At 42.8% G+C, this 21372-nt stretch overlaps 1 long non-coding RNA gene across 1 annotated transcript; it reads left to right on the forward strand.

Annotated features, from left to right (window-relative positions):
- The first annotated feature begins 4292 nt into the window (after positions 1-4292).
- LOC116855440 lies at positions 4293-19811 on the forward strand. Its single transcript, XR_004380355.1, has 3 exons — positions 4293-4331; positions 18735-18856; positions 19711-19811. It is a non-coding gene; the product is annotated as an uncharacterized LOC116855440 (long non-coding RNA).
- Positions 19812-21372: the final 1561 nt, after the last annotated feature.

Consider the following 21372-nt stretch of genomic DNA (forward strand, 5'->3'; position numbering starts at 1 on the left):
GTAGTATTTTGACATATAAACTCATTCTCATTAGTTCCTTTTTATCTAACCACATTCCCTTCCATTGTTAAATCCAGACCATGAGATATGCTTACTGCCTTTGAGAGGGCCGCAACTCAAAAGAGTTGAACGTACTGAGTCATCAATTAATTTCATAAAGAAATGAGTCACCAAAATGGATTTTTGATGCTCATGACAGAGACAGAAGCTTTGAAAGAAAATTCTTTCTGAGTTACCAAAACCTAGTATGAGCGCCAAACTTTCAAAGTTTATGCCATAAACAAATGATTCAGGAAAATTTGGTGATGATGTAAAAGCAAGTTGTTCTACCCAAGAGGAGATTAAAGGTCACTGGGGTGAGGATGAACTTCAGAGAGATGAAGATAAGAGCCATGGAGACACACTTTGATGCTGTCTCTGAAAAGCAGCCTCGCTCAGCCTGGATGAAAGCTAATAGTAGCCCTGGGAAGCACTGAGGGGATGCCACAGCTCAGGGAAGCCATAAGGCTCTCTGTAGAGCCCCAAGCCCCAGGCCTCTTGAGTCACGAGAGTTGTATAGTGGCCTGGATGGGTGAGGCTCCTGAGCAGATGGCCTGAGGATAGCCTCATGTTGTCTGGCACACCATAGTACATGAAAGGAATGTGGAGGTGGCTGAGAGAAGAGCCTTAACACAGCGACAAGGAGGGCTCCAAAAACACGGACACTTGACCAAAGACCACGTGGGACCAGGGCCAACAGTGCTAAGGGCTAGGAATAGAATGGTGAACAAGACTTACACAGGCCTTCCCTTCACAGAACTTGCAGACATCTGTGGGTGACACAAAATAGCTGGGTAATTATTACATGGGAATATAACGTAATATACTGGAATGTACAGTTTCCTAGAGTAAATGGAAGACTTTATTTTTTTCAAAGATTGTATTTATCCATTTGACAGAGAGAAAGAGACAGTGAGAGAGGAACACAGCAGGGGGAGTGGCAGAGGGAGAAACAGGCTCCCCACCCAGCAAGAAGTCCGATGCAGGGCTCGATTCCAGGACCCCGGGACCATGACCTGAGCCGAAGGCAGCCGCCTAACAACTGAGCGACCCAGGTGCCTCTACACTGAGACTTTAAAAGGGAATAGAACTCTGCTGGGGGTACAAGGTGTGTAGGATGGTCTTCAAGCTGAGTGAACATAGTGCAAAGGCTCAGAGACAGGAGATAGAATATTTAGGAGCCTGGCTAGAGAGGCGAGTTACGACTGGTAGGTAGAAGGAACCAGTTTCCAAGAACCTAGACCACATTAATCAATTTGTATTTTGTCCTGGAAACACTGGGGAGCCATTGGGAGATAACCTATCTATTTTTATCATCTATTTTTTTGAAGTTCCCTGCTTTATTAATTAACTAAATCTATAGCTAATTTGCTAATGAAAACTGTAAGATATAAAGTAATTATAAAATGTGGGGAACAGGGGCGCCTGGGTGGCTCAGTGGGTTAAAGCCTCTGCCTTCGGCTCAGGGCATGATCTCAGGGTCCTGGGATCGAGCCCCACATCGGGATCTCTGCTCAGCAGGGATCCTGCTTCCTCCTCTCTCTCTCTCTGCCTGCTTCTCTGCCTACTTGTGATCTCTGTCAAATAAATAAATAAAATCTTTAAAAAAAATGTGGGGAACAGATAGCACCATGAGTTATTGTTAAAGCAAGAACCTCACATCATTTAAACTAAACCCCCCAAACCAATCAATTATTTAGGATACGATAATAATAATGTCACTGAGAGTTTAAGATGACTAAGAGGCACCAAAAGATTTGTAGCAGGGAGTGCTATCATTAGTTCTGTGTATTAAACGAGCACTTGGGGGTGCCTGGGTAGTTCAGTCAGTTAAGCACCTGCCTCTAGCTCATGTCATGACCCCTGGGGTCCTGGGATCGGGTTTCCCATCAAGCTCCCTGCTTTTCCCTCTACCCCTCCCCCTGCTTGTGATCTCTCTCTCTCTTACTCTCTCTCTCTCTCTCTCAAATAAATAAAATGTTTATAAAAAAAATAAACAGCATACTTGGGCTGTTGTGTGGAGAATGGAATATAGGGGTCCAACCTGGAAACAGGCAGAACAGGCAGGAGGGCCAGAGACCCAAACCAGGCTAGAAACTAGAGTAACCCTAGAGCCTTGTTACCCAGGCCCTGGTTTGCCTAAAACCTACCCAAGTTTGTGACTATTGTCATCTCTTGCCATCTGTTGGGGTGCCTTTCACTCTCAAACACAACCTGGTTTGGAGGCTCCAACAGTGGCAGTGGAGTTGGAGAGAAACCAGCTGGGATTTGAGAGCTCTTTGGGACATAGAACTGATTAAGCTTGGTGATGGGTCAGATGTAGGGGTGAGGCATGTTGTCTCCCAGGGCTGTGGCATGAACAGTGGGTGGAGAGACACAGTGCTTTTCAGAATATAAGGAGCACCTTGTACAGTGCTGGCTCCGAATGTCTTGGATTTGGTACTTCAGCAGCTTCCCACCTGAAGGGATGAGTAAGGGTTGTCTTTGGAGGGAAAGGGAGAGTTTTCCAGCAGAGAGAACAAGTACAACAATACAGAGACAAAAGGCAAAATGTCACCTTTAGGGGCAAGTGCAAATATTTTGTTTTACAGTGGTAGGAGGTGTCTTGGTGTGAAGGGAAGAGGATGGGTTGGTCAGGCTCTGGAAGATGGATTTTAGCAAGGGTCTGGATGTGCAGCTTGAGACTTGCCCATGGCTCATTGTGACTCTGTGTTAGATTCTCATGCTGGACTATAATTGGGAGGGTCATGTACAATATCTTTAAAAAAAACATCAGAGGAGGACTTCCCCTATCTCTTTTCTCCTTTTCTTTAGTAGGAAAACATCAACAACCAGAACCTTCACCAAAGATAGGATGGCAGAGCTGTCCCATAAGCCTGGAGCACTACACCTGGATTATTATATGAAAAAGAAAGGAACTTCTATATTATTTAGGGCTTTGTTTTTCCAAATATTTTCATTAGAGCAATCTAACCTGTACCTATTATACCTATACGTATATATAATATACCTATTATAGTACAATAATACCTATTGTATTAAAAAGCAATAGGTATTAATAAACCCATTTAGACATGTTGAATAGAAGTCCCTGCTCTCTGCTGATATGGTACCCTTGAATAATTTTAATCTCTCAGTTCCCAAAGTCCTGGACCCTCAGCCGAAAGCCTGGACTTTTGCTAAACAGTCTAGGGAGTGAGTTCCCCATTGAGAACTCAGGGAAACCAGGAAACAGAAGGAAGAATCTAATGTTGAGAACTGGCTTGGAGGCCAGAATCAATCAAATGGGGACCACACTTCTAAGTGTCTATGGGTTTGCTGAGCCACATTGGGGGAGCCACTGTGGAAAACTGCTCAAGTTTGGGCCTCCCTGTTAAATTCAAAAGATAAATAATTATTAAGTAATGAATGGTGAATGGGCCTCAGGGAGCTCAGGAGAAAAGCACAGATGCTCACAGATGCCCACTCAAGGTATGTCCCTCCTGCGATGAAAGCCTCAGGGGACTAAGAGTTTTCTTAAGGGCCCCAACTAGGTATACTCTATTTACTGGGCACAAACTGGATGCCTGGCAATGGATCAGGTATGAAGAAGTACAAAGTTGAATAAAACCATCGAATAGCTAACATCACAGTAGGAAAACAGATGAAGAACTATAATGTGATCCCTAGGAAACTCCACATCTAGGGACAGCCCTTTCATTCCTCCTGATGCACTGATGGAAAGCATCCATTGATGGAATCCCACTCTTGCCTGGAGGGCTACCTACTGGGCTTGTGTGGGACTCAAGGATGAGATCACTACTCCACTCTGTACAGAAAAACCCACTTTTAGTGACAGTGCAGCCCATCCCTCAAATCCAAAGGAACATTGCCCACCGTCAATACTGGTAGATATGTTGGCTCTGACTTCAGAGAGTTGTATAAACAAACCCCTGCTCAATTGGAAACTAACCCTCTAATCCTTCCCTGCCCTTCTAATTCATTAAAGTATCAATTCTCAGAGTCCGAGTGTCTCACAAATATCTTCTAATGGATCTATCCCATGGTTTTGTTTACTTTGTTTATCAGAAGAACCTCCAAAGGCATATTTTTATCCTTAATAGGTCTCCTTTAAGGCATGTCAATCTTTCAATTCATTTTGGCTTACAGAATTTTTTCTTTTTTCAGAAGGTAGCCAGCCAGTTCAAAAGGCCAAGATTCTGAGCATGGGGTGCAATTTGTATGGGTCACACCCAGGATCAGCCTACATTAATAATGCTATGCTTCCATCCTTGGCACCTCCAACCATCAAGGTAAAAGATGTGAAATGCATTAAAAGACCATTTTTTCCCCTTGACTTGTAATGGATAACTAAGAAGTGTAAAAAGAAGAAGGAGGATGCTTATAGAATTTTATGGATATATGTGTATAAAATGTATACATAGAAATAAATACATATACAAAAAATGTGTATATATATATATATATATAGTCTGGCTTTGGTTTCAAAATAATGCCAGCTTCATAATATGAGTTGGGAAGTGTTCCATTTGCTGGAAAATTCATCTAGAGTTGATCTTACTTCTTCCTTAAATGGATGAAAGAATGCACAGGTGAAACCATATAGGCCAAGTAGACCTACAGTTTACTGTATGTAATAAAAACATCCCTTCTCTTTTAAGAGGTCTTTATAACCTCCCAAGTGAGTATTCATCTGCTTACTTAAACATTGATTGAGCTAGAAGTGCTGTGTGCTTTGGGCACACAATGAAGATCTCCAACCTAACAGAACCCAACTAAAGTGACAGGTGCTTAACTTCTGAGTCACCTTAAAAAGCTCTTTGGTCTTCAGATTGTTTGTTTTGGGGATGTCTTTGTTATGAGGTTTTATAAATGACATGCAGATTGGCTGAAAACAGCTACAATTTGACACTCTATGATAGTTTAAAACAAGATGCCTGGACAAAAAGCACATTAAAAGATGCTCAACAGGGGTGCCTGGGTGGCTCAGTGGGTTAAGCCTCTGCCTTCAGCTCAGGTCATGATCTCAGGGTCCTGGGATCGAGCCCCGCATCGGGCTCTCTGCTCGGCAGTGAGCCTGCTTCCCCCTCTCTCTGCCTGCCTCTCTGCCTACTTGTGATATCTCTCTCTCTCTGTCAAATAAATAAATAAAATCTTTAAAAAAAAAAAAAAAAGATGCTCAACATAGCTAATCATTAGGGAAATGCAAACCAAAACCACAATAAGCTATCACTTCACATCTATTCAGATGGTCACTATTAACAAAATAAGTAAATAAATAAAAACAAAAACAGAAAAGCCTGAGGAGCAGGCTTCAGGCTTAGCAGGTGTCTAATGGCCTACAGAGCTGCTCTCAAGGAATATAGGCTGTAGACACCATCTTGGCACTTTTCTTCTGCCTTTCTCTTCTGGTATCTCCCAAAAAAGAGGTTATACACTCACCCAGAGCCCCAATTTTGTAATTGCAACCCAGAGGACACCTCTATATCTCCTGGCTCTGGTGGCCAGTGGGGCTTATGATTGTTATAACTTCAAGACTGTATATATTTGTACACATTTAAAAGCTGATGACTGAGGGTCTTGCTTCCAATCAGCCTGAGTCTAGGTGCTAAGATCTTCCCCTTTGGGATACTGACAAGTCTGTGCACATATGTAACTACATGGAACTACTAAAAATATAATAGGCCACTTGGACAAAAACAAAGGTTTGAGAGACAACAAAGACCTGGGGGAGGGTTGAACACAAGGTATATCTCCTGCACAGGGCACTCCTTCACGACTGGGACAGAAATCTCAATACCATAGAAATCAATACAGAGAGTCAAGCAAAATGAAAAAAATAGAGGAATATGTGCCAAGTTAAAAAAAAAAAAAAACAGAGAAAACTTAAGGAAAAAAAAAAAACCTTAATGAAACAGAGATAATTTATCTGATAAAGACTTCAGAGTCATGGTCATAAAGATGCTCACCAAAATGGGGAGAAGAATAGATGAACAGAGTGAGGAGTTCAACAAAGAGACAAAATATAAGAAAGTGCCAAAGAGAGGTCACAGAACTGAAGAACACAATAACTGAAATGAAAAGTACACTAGAGGGGTTCAACAGCAGACAAGATGAGGCAGAAGAAAGGATCAGTGAATGCAAAGACAAGGCAGTGGAACTCACCTGATCAGAGCAGCAAATAGAAAAAAGAATGGAAAAAAAAAAAAAAAAAAAAAAAAAGCAGATGGCCCAAGGAACTTATAGGACAACATCAAACAGACTAAATTTCTATTATAGTGCTCCCAGAAGGAGAAGTAGAAAAGTGGGAAGAAATTTTATCTGAAGAAATAGTGGCTGAAAACTTCCCTAACCTGGTGGAGGAAAAAGACATCCAGAATGAGGAAGCCTAAAGAATTCCAACAAGAAAACCCACACCAAGACACATTATAATTAAAATGTCAAAATGTCAAAAATTAAAGAAAAAGAATCCTAAAAAGCAGCAAAAGAAAAAAACAAATTGTTAACATACAAAGGAACTCCGATAAGACTATCAGCAGATTTTCTAGCAGAAACCATGAAGGCAGAGAGGATTGGCATGATATAGTCAAAGTGCTGAAAGAAAACACTTCCAACCAAAAAAACTTCCAACCTAGCCTACCTGGCAAACTTATCATTTAGAATTGAAGGAGAGATAAATAATTTTACAGACAAGCCAAAGGTAAAGGGCTAAATCAGCCTTACAAGAAATGTTAAAGAGAATTCTTTAAGCTGAAAAGAAAACATGATAGTTAGTAACAAGAGCATAGGAGAGAATAAGTCTCACTGAACAGGTAAATATATGTAAAGTAGTGTACTAATCACATATAAAGTGAGGATAAAGGTCAAAAAATGAAGTAGTAAAAATAAGTATGATTATAATAACTAGTTACGAGATACAAGATAAAAAGAGGTAAAATCTGACATTAAAAACACAAAACATGGGGAGAGATAGAGTAAAAATTTTGAGCTTTAGCTTTAGCAAAAAATATTTGTGGAAAATGGTCCCCTTTGAGATGGCATGGAAGCTTGGAGACCTCTTCCCATACCTTGCCCCATGCATCTCTTCCATTTGGCTATTCCTGAGTTATTTCCTTTTATAATAGACCCATGATCCAATTGGTTATATTATGGTGAGCTTCCTAGGAAAAGGTCACAAAGTATTGTAATGAAGCTTCCTTGTGTCTCCACAGTATGTCCAAATTGACCACTTGGAAAGCCCCAAAGGTTCTGACTCGTGACAGCTTCCAAGCATCAGGTTTGCAAAAGCTCTCCTCCATCTGGTGACTCAGGTATCTAGGTTCCTTCCATTCGTCATCTCAACTTTTGTAATATAGCATATCTGGATAGTCACCAACTTCTTATACCCCAGAGTTGCCTACTCTGGGACAAGGCTATTGCAGTGACTCTTGATGCCACACCATGTATCCCCCTCAGTCCACCTGGACTCACCTGCAGCTGGGAACAGTTTCCACCTGCATCTCCCTTTTCTGCCCAAGGGCTTCCTCTGGTACCAAGGAGAACGGTGTCAGATCTTAACACCCAAGGCCAAACCCTCAACTACTGTGGCAGGAAAATCTCGAATAAATGGTCCAACCTTCTTAACCTCCAGAGAGACCATTTAGAGATTTTATTTATTTATTTGAGAGAGTGAGTGAGTGACAGTACAAACAAAGGCAGAGGGAAAAGCAGATTCCCCACTGAGCAGGGAACCCAACATGTGGGTCAACGCAGGGACTCTGAGATCACAACCCAAGTGGAAGGCAGACACTTAACCGACTGAGCAACTAGGCACCCTGATGCTCTGGCAGCCCATAAGGAAACGTGTTTATCTTGAAAGCACCTGGCAGAGGTGGTATGGATGGAGCTGAGCTGCTAGAAAGACCCTATTTCTCAAACCCGGCTTTCTACATGGGAATTACTCAAAAGGAACCCTTATCAAGCAGACTTCCAGCTCTGGTGTAATCCATCTTCTAAAGTGCCTAACATTTCCATCATGAATCACCCCTTAGGAAGGAAACATGGATATGCCAATGTCTTTGCCAAGAAGGGAACAAGCTCGGTAATGTTCACCAATGTCCTAGAAAGGAGCTGCTAGTAATAATCCTTCAGAATGTCCTACTGTATGTCAGATATTTGTGTGTGGACATTTTCATTTGTGCCTCATCACACTTCTGTGTCAAGAACAACAGTTGATATCCCCATATTTCAGAAGATAAACTGAGTTTGAGAGATTTTGACTTGGCTGGACAACTAAGGAGCAGAGGGTGTGAATTCAGGGCTCAACATAATGAATCTCAGAATCTTAGATGAAAAGTTGATTTACTTCTGAATAGGAGTGCATTAAAAATTTTTTCTTAAGATTTATTTATTTATTTGAGAGAGCGAGCACAGCGGGGAGGGGCAGAGGGAGAGGGAGAGAGAATCTGAAGCAGACTCCACACTGAGTGTGGAACATGACATGGGGCTTGATCTTATGACCCTGAGATTACCACCTGAGCTTAAACCAAGACGTAGCCACTCAACTGACTGAGCCACCCAGATGCCCTACATTTGAAAAATTAGATTTGATTGAACAGTGGTAAATTTTCATTGTGGAAAAATTAGAAAATGTAAAAGAGCCAGAGAGGAAACTAAACATTGGCTAGACATAATCCCACAAGGCAAAGAGGATTTCATTTTCAATTTTGGATGTATTCTTCTTCTTTTCCATTAGCATTATGGATTTTTAACAAAAATGGGTGAGAATATGTAAAATTCTGTTATGTGAACGTATCATTATTTATTTAACAAAAAATGTTGAGCTTTAGAATGTGATCAAATTTAAGTTGTTATCAACTTAAATTATTATAAATATAAGTTCTTACATAAGCCTCATGATAACCACAAGGTAAAAACATATAGTAAACACACAAAAGATAAAGAGAAAGGAATCTAAACACACCACTAAAGAAAGTCATTGTGGGGCACCTGGGTGTCTCAGTTGGTTAAATGGCTGACTTTGGCTCAGATCATAATCCCAGAGTCCTGGGATTGAGCCCCATGTCTGTTCAGTGGGAAGTCTGATTCTTTCTCTCCCTCTGCCTGCCGCTCTGCCTGCTTGTGCTCTCTTTATCAAATAAATAAATAAAATCTTTTTAAAAAAAGAAAGTCATTAAGCCACAAAGTAAGAAAGCAAAAGAAGACCAGAGAGGAACTACAAAAACAGTCAGAAAACAATTAACAAAATGGCAAGAAATACATACCTATCAAAAAATTTTATATAAATGGACTAAAGTCTTCAATCAGAATACATAGAGTGTTTAGGCATTCTTTCAGGGTAGGTCTGCTGGCAATGAATTCACTCACTTTTTTTTTAAATTGAAGTATAGGGGTGCCTGGGTGGCTCAGCCATTAAGTGTATGCTTTTGGCTTGGGCCCTGATCCCAGGATCTTAGTATCAAGTCCCTCATTGGGCTCCCTGCTCAGCTGGAGGCCTGCTTCTTCCCACTCCTCCTGTTTGTGTTCCCTCTCTCGCTGTCTCTCTCTGTCAAATACACAAAATCTTAAAAAAAAAAAAAGAAATCTTCCTTTTGTTGCTAATTTGGTAAGTATAGCAATATGTTTACTAACAACACAAGCGAGTCTCTAAACTCTCTGACTACAATCCTGGCCATTTCTCAAGATATATTTTTAACTAGAAAATAAAGAAATGTGATGCTTTAATATGATTTAGAAATTATAAAATGTGATGGGTCAAATTTGATTTAGAACATAAAGAAATGTGGTGTTTAGGCATGACTCCTTCTGGTTGCATATTACAAAAAGCAAACCAGTAAAAGACCCCAGATCTAGTCGCTTACAGACCTATAAAGGTACAGAATGAGGAGGATACATTTTTAACCCGTTTCCTGAAGAAAGGGTCCTTGTAGGAGAAAGCTGACAAAAGTAATAAGGCCCAAGTATGCGAGACCAACCAGACCTCAGATTACACTTGGGTATGGTAACAGCCATAATGGGCTTGTCTGTGAGTACTCAGAGTGACAAATTACGTGAGAGTCTAAAATACTTGTAAACTTCCTGATTTATCCAAAGTATGCAGCAGGACATGGTCTGTGATGGGCGGGCTGCAGAGATGTGAGTGGCTGGCCAGAACAGCCCGGGCCATCCCCAGCAGGTGGTCAAGCACACGGGTGGGCTCACATCCAACAGCCTGGGAAGCCGGCACACTGCGTCCGGTAGCCCCTCCATAGTTCCTGAAGCTTCTGCCCCAACAGCCAAGGCTCCTCGCTGGTCAATCAACTTTATGCAATGGGAGGAAAGGGAGCCTTCCTCCAGATCCCTTACCGCCCCTGCAGGAAAACCATCACAGTTACTGTACTATTTTGGGACAATTACCAGGAGGATGGAGATCAGAGGAGGGGTGCAGAGCTGGGTTTGTGCCATATGAGCAGTTTTATGTTGTCTCTGCAGAGCTTTGACTCTGCAATTAATTATCCCGAAACACCCAAATCCTGCCATTTTGACAGACTGACATCGTACAAGACAGTGATCTTTCTATTCAACAACATGTTATTAAAGCTGATAAAAAGTCAAAACCATGTTCCTAGAACTGGACCCCCACTAGCTTCATGCCAAATACGTATCACTTACAAGCACTCACTAAGTGGCAGACACTGTTGTACATGCTTTACCAATATCAAGTCATTAAATTTAGTCCTCTTGACAATCTCACAATGCTGGGACAGAGTTGAAGCATCACATTCAGAACCTGAGGTGAGATGAAAATGACACAATGAACATCTGGCAGCCAAGATGGAACTGTGCAGGGGTTCCCAACAGGAAGTGCAGCTTGGGTCTTCTCTTTCAGGATGTGGCAGGGTTGAGTGCTGGAGCTTAGAGCCCCTGAGTGAAGACATGTTCTGTGACAGTTCCTGTTGAACCATGTTGCTCCTTTTCATCTTCCCAATAATCTTGAGAGTTTTATTATCCCAGTATATAGGTGGGAAAGATTAGTTTCGCAGAGGGCGGGTAATTGGCCAGATTTACACGAGCGGTAGTGATGAAGTGATGCCTCCTGAATGGGCCTCCAGATGCCACACCCCAGGCTTCCATGTGTGTCCTTGTGTCTGGGGGAGAAGGGGTGAAAGTGGGACCTGAGGTTCACAGCGAAAGCAGAAATCATGGTGCTATTTAACTGTCGTCACCGTTTTCTTTTTTCCACTTCACTCATTGCTGAATTTCTTTTCATTCCCACGTAGTGAATATCATGATCTTGATATAGGGATCATAAGCAGATATATTTGTTCAAGTTTATTTAAGTCAATGCAAATAATGTTGAAAGAAGGAAGAATGGGAGCAAAATTAAAATGACCGGGAATCTCATGTTTGCATTACCTGGATTTGGAGGACAGAATATGGTAAATCAGCATCATATTTATTCACAGGCTAAAGATCTGAAAAATGCCACATTTGGCATTTCCTGTCACTGCCATGTCACTAAACTCAGCCCTGACCTGCTGGGACCACCACCCACCCTGGGAATGAAGATTATTGGCTGAACTTCCTGTTGGGAAGCAGAGCGCCTGCACCTGGCAGCTGCTCCTCAGGGCTGAGCCCTCCCCATATTTTCATCGAGGGAATTCCAGCCTTGCCTTAACTCCATGGCAGGCCACCGGAGTGAATCTGGACTGAAGTCAAGACAGAGTCAAATGTTACTGAATATCTGTAATTACTGCTTGTCCCTTTGAATTACTTTTTTTTTTTAAGATTTTATTTATTTGTTTGACAGACACATCACAAGTAGGCAGAGAGGCAGGCAGAGAGAGGAAGGGAAGCAGGCTCCCCGCTGAGCAGAGACCCCCCCCCCCCCACGCCAGGCAGGGCTCAATCCCAGGGTCCTGGGATCATGACCTGAGCCGAACGAAGGCAGAGGCTTTAACCCACTGAGCCACCCAGGCGCCCCTTGAACTACCCTTTTAAACAGTAGCATATCTTTTATAGAAAATTCAAACCTAGAGTGGAACCCCCTGAAGATTCCCATTGGAATCCCATTCTATTTTTAAGGTTCTGATGACATCCTGGACTTAGCAATGACAGGTCATGTGTACGTGAAATTTGGAATGTAGACCAAATTCAGGGGATTTTCTACTTTGCTCCTAGTACAAAATGCATCTACAATAACCACCTTTGCTTTATATTTATTTTCCCATATGTTCTTAAACGTATTAGATAGGGCCAATTTGTCCTCACTCACTCATTCATACATACATAGCTTCAACCAGCGTTTGTTGAATGTTAGAACTCAGACGCAAGCTGGGCCCTGGGACACAAGGGGAAAATACAGACCCTACTGTCTTGGAGGAAGAAAGAAGAGAAATAACACTGGATAAGTGTGAGTCAACTCTGTGTTACCGAGTTGGAAAGACAGAAGTAGTAACAAATAATTAAAATAGAATTTCTAAGATTAGAAGAGTGAGGACTTGGGGCTTGGAGAGGCTAACCAGAGCCTCTGTGACTTAAGATTCTGTGGGTGAAAAAAAAAAAGATTCTGTGGGTGCAGGAGGAAGGCGGAATGAAGTGTCCTTCAGATGGAGGCATCAGCTGGTACCTGCAAACATAGGCAATAGGTTCTCTTTTCTTTCTTTTAATTTGTTAAAAGATTTTTATTTACTTATGTGAGAGAGAGAGAGAGAGAGAGAGAGAGAAAAAGCACGAGGAGGGGGAGGGGCAGAGGGAGAAGCCGGCTCCTTGCTGAGCAAGGACCCTGATGTGAGACTCCATCCTAGGACCCTGGGATCATGACCTGAGCTGAAGACAGATGCTTAACAGACTGAGCCGCCCAGGCACCCCAGTAGGTTCTCTTTTCTAACTTTGTGCTTCTGCCATGTGCTCTGATACTGTTCTTCCCTCCAATACACAGGTATCTCTCAAGCGTGAGGTGACTATTAACACAAATGACAAACAATTGAGCTAAATCTCAAGTAGAGTCTCAGTTTACTCAGTGAGCCTTGTTTTGCTTGTTTATCTAAAAATTTATTCTTTTCTTGAGTGGCTAATGATTCATGTTAACAGGAGTTTGGGAGAGGTTGGTTCCCACCGTCCTGGAGGACTTGGAGGGGTTCAGGGCGTCCGCAGAGGCAGTCACTGCAGAGGTGGTGGAAACAGCAAGAGAACTGGAGTTAGAAGTGGCGTGAGAAGATGGGGCCGCACGGCTGCTGTCTTGTGATCAGACTTGGACGGACGAGGAGCTGCTCCTCATGGATGAGCCAGGAAAGTGGGTTCTTGAGATGGAAACTGCTCCCGATGGAGATGCCATGAAGACTATTGAAATGACCACAAAGGATTTAGAATCTTACATCAACTTAGTGAGAAAGCAGCAGCAAGGTTTGAAAGGACAGACTCCAATTTTGAAAGAAGTTTTACTAAAGATTAACTACTATCAAACAGCATTGCACGGTACAGAGAAATAGTTCACGAAAGGAAGATTCTATCAGTGTGGCAAATCTCATGGTTCTCTTACCTCAAGAAACTGCCGCAGCCACCCCAGCCTTCAGCAGCCCCCACCCCAGTCAGTCAGCAGCCATCAACATGGAGGCAGAACCCTCCACTGCAAAAAAAAACGGGACTTACTGAAAACTCTCAGGTGATGCTTAGCATTTCTTATCAACACAGTATTTTAAAATTAAGATACATGTGTAATTTTTTAGACATAATGCTATTGAACACTTAACAGACTACAGTATAATATAAACATAACTTTTATATGCACTGGGAAGCCAAAAAAATTTTTGACTCAATTGATATGTGCTTTATTATAGTGGTCTGGAACTGAACCTGTAATATCTCGGAGGTCTGCCCATATATTTACTTGTTTGTTACCATTTCTTCCTTCAAAAGACCATAAAAGTGACTGGAACAGATTTTTTTTTCTGGTTTATTGAACACTCAGCCTGTACAGAGCCTGAAACACAATAAATGTTCATTGATAAATTTAATTTGTGTTTTCTTTTTCTATCAGAATTTTTGTCTTTTTTTATGAGTTCTTCACATAGTTATTAGCCCTTTGTCAATATGCTTTAAGTATTTTCTTAGAATACTTGTCTCCAGTTTCCTTTATGCGTTTTCTTACACTATTGTGTCTTAAACTTATTATATATTTTGCATACTACATTATAGACTTTCCCAGCTTATCATGACCATAAACGTTTTCCTGTATCTTTAAAAAATCCTTTGAAATCAGGGCTCCCAGTTGGTAGAAGCTGAAATCTGCTATGTCTGGGCATGTCTTCTGACCCAGAAAAATGTGCTGGATGATATGTATGAGAGAGAGGGAACTTCCTTCGAAAGAACGAAATCTGGGGGTGCCTGGCTGGCTCAGTCAGTGGAGCGTGCAACTCTTGATCTCAGGGTTGTGATTTTGAGCTTCACATTGGGCATAGAGATTATTTAAATAGATACAACTTTAAAACAAAACAAGGAATTCTGAGGAGAGGAGCCAGGTCCAAGGAGCTTGATTTACTATTTTTCACCCATTCTAAGGCATATTTCTTTTCTTTCATTTTAACACTCTGGATCAGGATGTATCTTACAATTGCTGACATCTTACAATTACAGTTGGCAATGTTTTCCCTGTTAGTGGCCCATAGAATAACAATGTGGCTCACACCTGGTAAGTCTTAGGTTTGAGGAAATACTAAAGGAAGTCTGGGTCGCCTAAGGAGAGTGAGATTGACACCAGAGCAAGCAGTTGTTCCCTCTCTCCCAGCTAACTCTTAGCTCAATGGCCGTGGACTCATTTTTAATTCAACGGTGAGCAGGGGATGGGGGATAAGAAGTAAAAATGAAGGGCGTGTTCCAAGTATGAGGGGATGACTGGCACACAAGAGGGACTGGATTCCCTTATACTATGGTGTGACACTTGGGGGGCTGGGGCAGGATGCACGTTGGCCTGGAACCTTCCTATACATTGGCCTACAGTCAGTCAGGATTATTGGTGATGCTTGGACAAGCAGACCTCCTCACGGGAGTGTTGGAGATGTTCTCTGGAAAGACTTGGGAGGTTGTAAATGGTACCAGGTTCCCACCACCATCTTGCAGTCCCCTCAGTGACTAGGTCTCTTTTCTAGAGATTTGAACCTGGGTCAGATTTGAACCTGATCCCTGGGGCTGCTGACTTTGATTACAGTCTGGAAAAAATGAGATGGGTTAGATCTCGAGGAGAATCTACACTCCCTTAAAATTTATTAGCTCAAGAAGAGATTATTCAGGGCATCAAGCAAGGCGGAGTGAGTCTCCTCAGACATATAAGAAAGGCTGCTTCTCCTGGCAAGAAGTAATCAGTGGGGCTGATAGGTTCAGAGCATTCACATCCATCCAAATGCACCCAAAGGCCCTCAGTACAATGCACAGGGTACTTCCCTTTGGCCATCAAGTCCCCCAAATTTATAGACCATGGCTACGGATTCAATGTGTGTTGTAATTCTGAAATCCACAGGTTTGACCTTTGGGCCTTTTGGGGGTAGTTTACTGGTCCTGCAGCCATAAAAAACAAGTTTCTGTTAGATGTGGTTATTGAAAATCTCTGGTTTCCTGACTGTGACTTCAGTTGAAAATGACAAGTCCTGAGCATGAGATTTGAAGTTTCATTTGTTTATTTCAGAAAAAGAGAGAGAAAGTGGGGAGAGAGAGAAAGGAAATCTCAAGCAGACTCCCCCCCGAGCACAGAACCTGATGTGGTGTTCTATCCCACAACCGAGACCATGACCTGAGCCGAAATCAAGAGTCACCTGACTGACTGAACCACCTCAGAACCCCTGAAGTTTTTTTCTTTTTTAAAAAAGATTTTCTATATTTATTTGACACAGAGAGATAGTGAGAGAGTGAGCACAAGCAGGGGGAACAGCAGAGGGAGAGGGAGAAGCAGGTTCCTTGCTGAGCAAGGAGCCTAATGTGGGACTCGATTCCAGGACCCTGCATAATGACCTGAGCTGAAGGCAGGCACTTAACTGACTGAGCCACCCAGACATCCCTGAAGTTTTCTTTTTTATAAGCATTCCACGCAGCCACTCTGCAGCCCTTGTAAAGCACCATTCCCACCACTGTGCCTCTCTCAGGGGCCACTGGCACTCAAAACATTACCTTCATGCCTGACACCCACGGATATTGGCTGAATTACCCCCTGCAGGTACAGAGTACCCGTGACCACTGAAATGAGGCCATTACCACCTTCCAACCCACTTAGCTTGGACAATGACTACCAGATCCCCACCCTTGAGGGTCATTTCCTGGAGCCACGTCTGGCACCAAATACTTCATCAGTCAGTGTTTTATTGAAAAAACAGAAACTATTTCAGATTATTTTTTGGAAAGATTTATTTATTTCTTTTGGAGAGAGTGAGCACATACCAGCAGCAGGGGGGAGGAGGGGGTTGGTGGGAGCAGAGGAGAGGCAGAGGGAGAGAATCTCAAGCAGACTCTCTACCGAGCATGGAGTCCAATGCGGGGCTCCATCTCACAACCTGAGATTGTGACCCAAGCCAAAATCAAGAGTCTGATGTTTAATCAACTGAGCTACCCAGGCGCCCCCATCACAGGTATTTTAAGCAGAAAGGGATTTAATTTATGGAATCACATACTAAAAAAGCTGATGGAAATTCTAAGAGAGCAAAAGTCAAGGGAAACAGACATTCGTTTTCAGATTCATCCTGCCAATGGTGGGGCAGAGACTTGGGAATCTGTTGCTGTTTGTTTCCTGATTAGGGAGCTCCACCTAAGGTGAGGTTGGAGACCTAGCCGCAGCAGGAGGGGGCCTCCCTAAGGAGCCTGGTGGCCATGCAGAACCTTGGCTGTCAGGATCCACACATCAGCCCACTGCTTCTGGGTCCCTTTGCCTTTCAAGTAGTGCATAAGTGCCTGTTGTGGGAGATTATAAACCCTAGAATGCAGAAGGCTAGGGTTTCTGGGATGTATGGTTTCCAGGCTTCCATGGAAGGTGATGGTGATAAACAAGGGTTGAAGATAAAAAGAGGGAGAGAAAGCTTCTCTACGGCTAGCATACCCCATAAAAATAACCTTTTTTGTAATCAGGAATTCAGCTCTCTTAATTAGACTCTTCCTGTGGAAAGCTCCTGCCTGGCCCATGACCACTGTTTCTCAATGACTGACCCAAAGGCCAACTGCTTCAGGTTAACCAGGGAGCTCCTTGAGCCCCACACAAACCTACTAAGACATACTCCCTGGAAGTGAACTTTCTAGAAGCCTTAGGTATATTTACTGCTAACACTGGCGGGGGTGGGGAGCCGTGTTGCCCTCCGAGAGGCTTTTGTTTTCCTTCTAGCTGGGAAACCAAGGTTTTGAGAGTTTATAACTTTTGAAAAGTCCACAGGACTCACTGACCATGTGTCTGTCCAGGTCCCAAGAGCTCTCCGCTTACCCAGAGTGGGCATGGGCTCTGTCCAGAGTGGCAGCTTGTGTTGTCAGAAGCAGATGGGGACAGTACAGGCCCTAGAGTCATCCCAGACTGGCCCAGCCTCCCTGTAAGCCCCAGGGCATGTGTCTGAGTACAAAACAGGAAGTTCCCTTTGTCCTGAAGAATGACAAGTAGTCCACTGTAGGGTTCCGGTTGCTACCCAATCTCACCCAACCCATATCCTCAGTAGATATTATAAATTTACAGTTTCATACTTTTATACCTTAGCAGAGAATAAAATTAGGCTGACTTACAAACCAGATGGCTATTAAACTTCTAAAGATGATGGATATAAAGACAAATATACCATTATAAATGCTCAAGACTTAGCCATTTTTTCTTTTTAAGCATAGACAATTAAAATGTAAGTCTGTAAAGAACAACAACAACAACAACAAAAACAGAGGCAAGTTATCTTGTCTACCAAAGTAGATGAAGCAAAAATTAGACCTGGGACTATGTCTTAGAAGTTCTCTGAACTTAGAACTGTAGAAATAATGAAGAAGAGGCACCTGAGACACTGGTCGCCTTGCAAAGAAATTCTCCAGCCTCTTGAATTCCAACTCTCCTGCTTCCCAAGTCAGAAGCATGAAGCTTGAGTAGTGATTCTCAGTCCTGGCTGCACATAGCAATCCCTTGGGAGCTCTTAGAGGTGCTGAGACCCAGGACTTTCCCTGGAGATTTTTATTTCAGTGTGTGTACGTGTGTGTGCACGTGTGTGTGTGTGTGTGTGTGTGTGTGTGTTTAAGTTTCCCAAGTGACTCTAATGTGTAGCCAGGATTGGAAACTTCCAATCTGGAGGTTTAAAAAAAATACCACCTCCACGTAACACGCCCATCACCATTGTTGAAATGATCCAGATGTCTCAATTGTTTTCCTGGTACTACTCTACTGTTACAGCACAGCCAGAAACATCCTGCTATTTCCTGACCCACAATGGTATCATCCTGGATGGATGCCAGGGAAAGTTTTCTTCACCTGGCCTGTCACGGACTCCCTGCTTGCCTCCTTTCGGAAGCCCGGGATTACGGCTGATCCTTGTTCCTGAAAGGCAGTGACTTTCCCTTGGCAAAGCCGTATGTACACACTCATTCCTGTCTTCTCTTTTGGCCAGCCATTTTGAAATGCCTTCTGCATACAAGACAAGCCTACTCATTTGCCTTTTCTCTCTTTTCCTTGTTCAGAATTTAGGATTTTGAAAGAAACTGACTAAAATATATATTCTCAGGAGCTTGAATCAGTTGCCAAGAATGTGAGTCACACCCCCCATGAGAAGGATTCTCAGTGAGGGGAAAAATTTGCTCCTTCCACCATGACTTCCTTTAACAGAGAACATTACCATTGCAATAGGTAAGCAAATGCTTCTATTTTGAGTGTTATGCCTCAATCCGGGACATCTCATATTTTGTAGTATGTCCTAACATTTAGTCTTGGAGTAAGACAATGTTATAACCAACTGTGTGATATTTGTGACATGGGTATGAACAAGAACACCCAGAGCTGTTTTCTTTCTTGTTCAGAAGGAAGAATATGAAGTGGATAATTAACTCAGGGGGTTAGTGAGTAATGCGGGCCTAGTGAAGTTGGGGTCAACGCTTAAAATGCCCCAGGGGTACATTCGTGCAGACACTACATTTTTGGCAGTCCTATGCTTGCAGCCTCTTTCTCTATTTCCCTCCATGCCAGGCTACCAAAGGGGCTAGAGGACACCAGTGGACACCGGTCTGGGGCTGCAGGTGGTGTGGAGGCAGGCCTGCTGGGTCCACTCTGGCAGCTGCAGCCGTGGTCCCCCACACCAGTGCTGGGAGAGGGTCCTGCCTACTCTGCCCGCCTGCCTGCCTCACGGAGCAGCTGCCCATTTTCCAAACCTGACTCATCTGGCTTCTTGGTGGTCCTGGGAGTTTTCTTTCTTTTTTTTTTTTTCTTTTTCTATTTTAAAGAGTTTATTTATTTATTTGACAGACAGAGATCACAAGTAGGCAGAGAGGCAGGCAGAGAGAGAGGTAGGGAAGCAGGCTCCCCGCTGAGCAGAGAGCCTGATGAGGGGCTCCATCCTAGGACCCTGGGATCATGACCTGAGCCGAAGGCAGAGGCTTTAACCCACTGAGACACCCAGGTACCCCCTGGAAGTTTTCCAACTTCTTTTCAGTCAATTCCTTTTCTTCAGTTGACTGGAGTCTTTTTTTTTTTTTTTTTTTTTTTAGTTGCATAAGACTCCCAACCACTGCAGTTTCCCATTCCAATCAAAATAAAGTTCAAACTCTTGCGGTAGCCTCCAACAGGTGACTCGGCTCCTGCCCACCTCTTCCGCCTCATCGGATTCCTTCCTCTGCTCTGTCCTCCCTGCTCCAGCCATCCTGGCTGCTTTTCGTTCTCAGCCCCATGACGGAGTTCATCTGCCTGGAACCCCATTTTCCAGAACTGCATATTGCTGCTCCCTTTGCCTCTATCAGTAGAACTCAAGAACCTACTGTCCCATGTATTCCTCTGTGAAGGTGTGTGTGTGAGTGCGTGTACGCGCGTCTTTGTTGGTATTCATTTATTTTCGGTCTCCTCTACCCTATGGTCCCTGTCCAAGAAGTCAGGGAAGTCATCCTTCTTCACCACTGCATGCTCAGTACCTAGGAGAGTGGTAAGCATATCATGCAGTGAATGCTCAGTAAATGATTGTTTACATTAGTGAATTGGTTTCCAGTGTCACATTACTTTTATTTGATTTTCACAATAATCCTGTGAAGGAAATGTGTGTCCTAGCGTATCCATTTTTTAAGGAGACCATGAGCCTTGGCTACAATCAGCAACAAAAGGGGGAACGACTATGTTCCTATTAATTTAGATTTCATTACTTTTATATACCCTTATGGAAAACATCTGATCTTCTTTACACCATAACATACTTTACAAACATTTAAAAGACCCAGTGAAAAGACACTACTTTTTCCTTCAAAATGGAAACTTCTTAGCAAAATACCTAAGCACTCATCCTAATGTATATAAAAACAATGCCACTTGTATACGCCATATGTTTTGGGACCTGCCCATTCATTAGATTAAAATAATGACAGCAGATATGGAAGGAAGTAAAGGGATTTGAAAACGAAGGGCAGGGCCAGCATGGCTTGCTGATACGTTGCTCACAGAAGATGAAACATGAAAGGGAGGCATCCAGGCAGTCCTAACTAGGGAGAGTTAGTACCTGCACCTTGGCAGTAATTTGGGACTTTGGTCTGAATCATGACTTGGCAGATTCTTGGTTTTTGTTTGTTTGTTTTTTCATGACAGTAGGTAAGTTCTGAAGACCATCAAAACTCTCAGCTCTTGCCTTTGTGATCCTAATACTTTCCGTGTGGAAGAGATCTCATATCAAATGCTTAGTTGCAAAAACAAGTAAGTGAAGGCTTTATATTAAAGCAAAGGAATATTTTTTGCCCGATGATTTCAGATTGTAATGGTAGTGGTAGTACTGACCTCACTTTAAATTGAGTGTCCTTATACTGGCATTATGATTATATAGGAGAAAAAATAAATTTTGAGATACTTGTAACATTTAAAAATACATGTAAGTCACAGTAAACATGCAGTAAACATGTAAACAGTAAAAATTTTCGGGGCACCTGTGTGGCTCAATGGGTTAAGGCCTCTGCCTTCGGCTCAGGTCATGGTCCCGGAGTCCTGGGATTGAGCCCCGCGTCGGGCTCTCTGCTCAGCGTGGAGCCTGCTTCCCTTCCTTTCTCTCTGCCTGCCTCTCTGCCTACTTGTGATCTCTGTCAAATAAATAAATAAAATCTTTTAAAAATTTTTTCTTACTGTACAGTTCTTGTCTAAAAACCAAAAGTGGAATCGTGATAAGTACTAGCAGTTAAAAT

The sequence above is a fragment of the Lontra canadensis genome, unplaced genomic scaffold (genome assembly GCF_010015895.1).
Source record: "Lontra canadensis isolate GAN:19392208 unplaced genomic scaffold, GSC_riverotter_1.0 scaffold103, whole genome shotgun sequence".
Taxonomy (NCBI): Eukaryota; Metazoa; Chordata; class Mammalia; order Carnivora; family Mustelidae; genus Lontra; species Lontra canadensis.